Source organism: Bombus impatiens, unplaced genomic scaffold (genome assembly GCF_000188095.3).
Source record: "Bombus impatiens unplaced genomic scaffold, BIMP_2.2 scf_0151, whole genome shotgun sequence".
Lineage (NCBI taxonomy): Eukaryota > Metazoa > Arthropoda > Insecta > Hymenoptera > Apidae > Bombus > Bombus impatiens.
The window spans coordinates 2,867,825-2,874,448 of NT_176570.1; the positions used below are offsets into that span (position 1 = coordinate 2,867,825).

General features: G+C 39.6%; 1 protein-coding gene and 1 long non-coding RNA gene across 3 annotated transcripts in view; one reads left to right on the forward strand and one right to left on the reverse strand.

Moving 5' to 3' along the window:
• LOC100742821 (alpha-2B adrenergic receptor) overlaps nt 1–6,624 on the reverse strand; it is a 131,354-nt gene that overhangs the window by 26,699 nt on the left and 98,031 nt on the right. The gene's annotated exons all lie outside the window — the stretch shown is intronic.
• LOC117151331 overlaps nt 473–6,624 on the forward strand; it is a 63,758-nt gene continuing 57,606 nt past the window's right edge. For both annotated transcript variants that reach the window (XR_004461164.1, XR_004461165.1), the window contains exon 1: nt 473–728. This is a non-coding gene — a long non-coding RNA (uncharacterized LOC117151331). The remainder of the gene's footprint in view (nt 729–6,624) is intronic.

Consider the following 6,624-nt stretch of genomic DNA (forward strand, 5'->3'; position numbering starts at 1 on the left):
GCGGGACCCGTGGCAACGCCACGTTGACCGCTTCCATCCTCCTTGGCAGGTCGAACATCCAACTCCGTGGAACGGATCGCGAACTCTGTTCCACCGCAAATTAGGCATGCGGCCGCTACCGAAGGTCTCAACGCCTCGGAAATTAATTTATTGCCGGGCAACGTAGTAAATTGGGATACCTGATTGGCCAACGCGTTTGCCTCGAGCAATTGATCGATACCCATCGTAACTTCGTTCTTAGTTGTCGTACGTCGAGTTTTAAGGTTTACAAGTATCGTGTATATACGTACTACAAAGGGTAAAACGGGGTTTACGAGAGTCAGATGGATGTTTCGGTCAAGTCAAGTAATTTTCCTCGTAAGTCGCCAACTTCGGTTATAAATAATTTTTAAATGATCTGTTCTTGAACAGGCAATTTGACACGATATTAATGACGTGATAAGCAGTGAAATATATCGTGAAAATCGCGAGACCTTGTTTGTAGTTTTTACCGGGTGTCGGTGGTTATAAGTTTGCTGGAAGCTCGCTTATGCTAATATCTCTGCTATACATATCGTATAAATATTGAAACAGTATAATTAATAGGATTGCGAGAATCGTCTGATGTCAGTTACCGATACCTGCTGAACTCAAGTTTGTTATAAATACTGATTGTGAGACAGGGGAATCGAATCGTAACCCTGGGACACGGTGACCGATTGCAGCGATCGAGTGCTCAATGGACTCAGGTAATGATCCGTGTCTGTCAAACTAACCATAAAGAATTCCATTGAGTTTCGTTTCTATCGAATCAGTAGACACAGTAGTGCTTTGTCAACTAGATTATCAGACAGGAATCTGTATGTTTCTATACATGTTTTTACGAAGTGTATGTAATATCAATATAATCGTAAAAGTTCATTTCGCAAAGTCATTTGCAAGAATCGGTGAAGATAGCGATAATCAGACAAGGAAATGGAGTTCTAACTAGTTAAAAAGGAATTATTGCGTCGTTTGTATCGATTGCGTTTGAGGCAGCTTTCTTTCATTTAGAAAATCCGGGTTGTTTGCACAGACCGAGGTAAATAACAGAGTACATAACATGTTTAGAGGTGATATCTGTTGAGAAGTAACGGCGTTCCAGGCAGTGAATTAATTAACTAAACGCGTCACGGCAATAAAATGGCGAACAAAACGAGTAGTAACCACTGTCGCCGACATAAACTGCGATAATAACAATAACTTGGCGAAAGTATCGGTTGTTACGTCCAATTACGGAATGTGGCGCACTCGTATCATCATTCTTACTTCTAACATTTGCTGGTAGTCGATCCGGTGGTCGATTTCAGTTTATATTCAATCTTCGCTTTCATACAATGGACGAACTCGGTATCGTTTAACGCTTTTACTGATAAATGATGAAACAAATAATTTTCTCGTTGCAGGTTATTGCGAGTAAATTCGTAAACAAAATAATTTCGAAACGTTTAAAAGCCGTTTCTATTTGTTGGCGTAAATGACGATAACTATCTATGGTAACAAATGGATATTTTGTGCAATATTTTTTATACCGATACAGATAAGCAATAACCTCGAGTTAACAAATTGCCGTTTCGCAAAAGTCACGCGACATCGTGACGCAAATAAGTTTTACATAATGTGTATTACGTACATGAAGGTGTAATAACGTTCATATCGCAATTCGTTTATTGTTCGCAAAAATAATCACCAGCTAGCGAGATACGTTAGTATATAAATACTATTTTTTCGTTCGTTCGAAATCATGTTTTATTGTTTCCACGATACGAATGTGCTGCCACGCGTATAATTAACCAACGAATATTGGTTTCGTGATTAATTATTCGCGGATCAGTTCAGGATAGAGTCGAAAAATTTGTCTTTTAAATTCTCTACTTTCGTGATTGAAAGGACTGCGATACGAAATTGATTTTTTACTTTTTATCTCTCGAAGCTAATCGTAATTGCTCGAAATCCAAATTTGCTCCAAGTCCTTCGACAGACTACAACGAAATCATTCTCAACCACATAGCCGGCTGAGATATGAATTTCTTAGGAATCCGAGTTGCCGTAGTCGAATTGAAACGTTTGATGACTTCAATGTCTAAATCGAAATGCCCGCGGAATGATCCTGTCCGATCTCTATAATTTAATCGTTTCTAAATCGCAACTATATCCAGCTACTCTCCGTTTCGGGCAAACATTTTTAAGCGGCACAGTTCCTGAAAATTTATGGCAATGTATAATTTACGCGTTAATTTTGTGACGCAGACGTTAACGTTTTTCCGAGGCAACGTCGTTCGTTGCCACGACCTATTCGCATTTTCCGCGTTAATATTTTATTCGATCGTGGTTCTCGCTTTATCTCCTCGACTTCCTCGCGAAATTTCCACAGGATACGCACGACGCGACGGAAGCATTATTTGTATATTTTATTCAATCTTTTTGAAAGTGTCCGGCGCGTTTATCGTTTGCCAGAATTTCCGTGCGAGCAGGTAATTCACTTCGGTACGCTCTCTTTCCCTTCCGTGGAAATTGTACGTTTTATTAAATTATTGTACGTATAATTATACAGGAATTACGCTCACACTTCGTATGTGGGAAATTATCAAATTATTTCTTTTACCGAGCCGTGAGCTGTTAAAAAAGTCTTTACTCCATCGCGGTAATACTCTTGTTATTTCATAAATTACGTTTTATTGGTTTACCCTGGTTAGTTGCACGAAAAATATCGTGATTTCTAATTTTTTGTTGGCAATGACGAGTTACATCATTAAAAAATATATGGCTATAAAAAGAACAAATTGTCTTTTATATAGGCCAAATGAAAGTTTATGAGATAGCAGGTATGAAAAAATACTATAATTTTAAAATACAGAATTACACTCCAGAATAGATGACTGGTGCCCTGCTAAAAAATGTTTCGTATAAAAGTTACTAATAGCAATATCAAATGTTACAATCTTGGGTTATCTATCTTTCAGAAATGCTTATTAGAATAAATAATTTACGAATTACGTCAAAAGTAAAAGACACACGCTGTACAATATTTCATTTTCGTACTTTATCGAAGCAAGATGATCTAAACAAACGAAAGAAAAGGGATGAAATTCTCTAATAGGTTTGTTAAACATCGAACAGTCGAGCAACGAATCGAGTTAGAGGATTTAACTGGTAATAAAGCATAGAGAGCCACGCGTTTAATACCAGCCGCCGTAATGAGCAGTCACAGAGGACCGCACGTATTAGCGCGGGAATTAACGAGCGGAGGCCACCTTCTGCTGATAACTCGAGAACGTCAACTCGTATTTCGGGCCGGGGACGGATCGTCGTTTCGAAACTGGATCTCTACGTGTTCGGCTCCCTCGTTATTTTTAAATACCGATTAACGAGGCCCGGATGCTTCTGCCTCGTGTTCGCCTACATTTCACCTTTGTTCTTCGTTCTTCTGTCAGTCGGACGTTAGGCGTCGACTTACCGCCATTGAAGAAGGGATTATTGCGCTTATTATACCGGTAATTAGCGGCACGGACCGGAACACAATTTTTCCATCGATTTTCTATAAAGATACGTCGAAGAATCGATGAGCAAACCCTTGTTTAATTTCAGCTCGCGTGGAAAAAGAACAAGCAATAAGGAAGTATCTTGAAATAAGAGAGATCAAAGTTTAGATATTCGACAAAGAAACAATTGCCGGGAAACGAATAACCAACTATTCTCGAAATCAGAAAAAAGGGGACGAAGACTTTGGTAGTCGATCGAAGGAGAATCGAATGTATCGTGTAACTAGAAGAATCAAAATTTTCATATTCTATTGAAAAAATATCGATAGAGGAAATTCAGTAAGTACTTATGTTGAAACGAAGAATTCATGATTTCCATGGTCAATTGTGAAATAATAATAATTGACTTGAAAATGGGATACCGAGGTTTCAGCAATAATTGCAATAATTAACTATTTGGAAACGAGGTAGGTCGAAGTTTTCGAAATCGATCGATTCGATAATAGGGTAATATTTGTTCCCTCGCAATTGTTGTCTCGTTTTTAGTTGTTCCACAAATAAAAGTAAAATATCATGTTTCACGCACGTTTCACAGTTTTATTCCAAAAATCTTCGTCATTTTAATAAAATTGGGAGGTATAAAAATACACCATCATTTCACCAAAAATACATCATTTCACCAAATGGATTTATAGTTAATAAGAGCAACGAATAAATGTAGCATATACCGTGGAATATATTATAACTATTAGCAATAACAGTAAAAAATGTATAATACAAAAGTTGCTAGAATTCATAGTTTACCAGTTCCAAACTTATGCCCCATTGTATATTCGAGCATTTTGTTTCATCAAATAGCAGCAATCGTATAAACGATGCAGCGTGGAAAAAAGAGTAGAACGTATAGGGTTGGTTGTGTAGGAAGGTCGGTAAAAGGAATAGAGATGGTGGTAGGATGCAAGCGAATCAAACGGCGGAGGCCGCGGAATGCGTAATAATTCGGCGAGAATCCGAGTTACGCGGGCTTGAGGGCGGAAACAATCGAAACGCTCTCGCAGGGTATTCCGATCTTTCGGCTGTGACTTCAGGAAATGGGTCAGTTGATAAATTACGTGGCTCAACTATTTCCCTGTTTCAAGGGCCAGCCTCCGAGCAAAGAGAAAGAGAGAGAGAGAGAGAGAGAGAGAGAGAGAGAGAAGGAGAAAGAGACTATGAGGCATGTCCGAGAGAAACGTTCCTATATGGCGTACTACAGAATGCGCGTTTTGCTTCGAAATCGCAACCTAGTGTACTGCGATAATAATTATGTACGCACGGTCTATTCAATTATGCCCATTATGTTACTTGGAGCTGCACATAACGCGGTGACTCAACCTGCTGTAATTACAGTCGACAAAAGCCATTCATCAATCTTTCAAACAGTATGAAAATTGACGTAAAGCAATTCATTACAGACCACCGTACTATAGTTCATATCTGCTATATGACCCACTCAAATGCCAAACTGGTTAAGTAACCATGCCTCCGTAAACCTCCGTAAACCGTAAATTACGAAGTAGAGAAAAGTCACGTTGTTACAAACGTTATTTCTTTCTGCTAGTTTAGGAAGCCTAGTTATCTCGTTATTCAGATTTCCAATCTCGTGTAATGGTGGCGGTCAAGTCCCGTAACAGAGCTAATAAAGTTTCAAATGTGGAATATACGCGAATCGTTTGAATATTTCCGCGAGAAAACGTACCCGATGGGAACAAAAAGTACATTTGTCCAGTTTTGCTTCTGAGAGGCTCACGTCGCGATCGCTTGCCGCTTTTATTGCTTTCTTGCGATACAAAGATCGATCTAAACGTGTGGCGAGTATTACGAAGCTCTTACCACTTGATGCAAGCGTGTTTTTATTATATCTAAAGTCGTGACACTGTTGGCGATATTGCAGAATTTTCCAAGTCAAATTGACGAGCTGTTGTTTTGTCAGAATGCCTCGAGCAAAAGTATAAATTCGAATCCATCATCTTGATCGATTGCATAAAGCTTGCATGGAGTAACAGGTACAGCGAGCCGCACATATTCCACGGCACTCTGCCGTTAGTTGGAACTGATACTGCGTCCACTTCATATTTCTCGATGTAGCACCTGTCGAATACCACTCGTCCCGATAGTTATGAAATCTGTTAATAGGTGAAAGATTGAATGTTATTGATCGATGGGAATATTCGCAGAGATCGTTTGTTGAAAATTTTTCCCCCGTAGGGAAAAGTCTAAATGGGGTTGTCTGTTGGCTCCTGAACCCTTACAGAACCTGCGTCATCAATTTCATCGCGATCGACATCAATAGCCTTATACAGGTTGTCGTATATTGTCCAGGTATCGTATAAGGGCAAGAGATGATACCGTATGTAAAAATAGACGAAAAGGGTAAAATAAAATATTTTCATATTATGTCAATATCTTTTGTAGGGTATTTTCGATATTTCCAGGAAAGTGTAAAAATATAATTTAGGAATGAGAATAGATAGTTTAAAAATGCTTCTTAACTGCATTCCACTATTTACAAATTATTTTAGCTCGACTAAAATATCCTTTTATCTTAAACAACTCTGCCTTATTCCACTTACGTGATCTCATTTAGCCACGACACCTTTTATATAACTTCGATTTTCTCAAAATTACTAAATTTACCCGGATATTCCCCTTTATTCGATATCCCTCCGGTTGAAAGATTAGAGGAAAACTTCTCGGCAAAACAAAGCCGTTGGTCCTGATTGTGCTGCGCGTTCGTCAGTTCCTTCGCTTTGCCGTCTAACGAAAGAAAGCCACACCGAGATTTAGCGGCAGCCTCACGATCGACCTCGTTACTCTCAATAGATTCGTCGCTGTGGCGCATCTCTCCTCGTTACCGCGACCGCTAGCTTGCCGACTCGCGTGCTTCCGTCGCACGGTGAAAAGAGATTCCGGCCGGCGTACGAATCGAAAGCAGCGGCTTCGCTCGAACGTACAAACAAGCCGACAATAGGAACCAATAGCCTCGGGTGCAACGAGATTCAATTATGTGCTCGCGTGCACTCTGCTGTCTGCATGCAAACATGGTGGAACCCAACGAGCCTTCAACTCCAAGATTAAGCCTCGC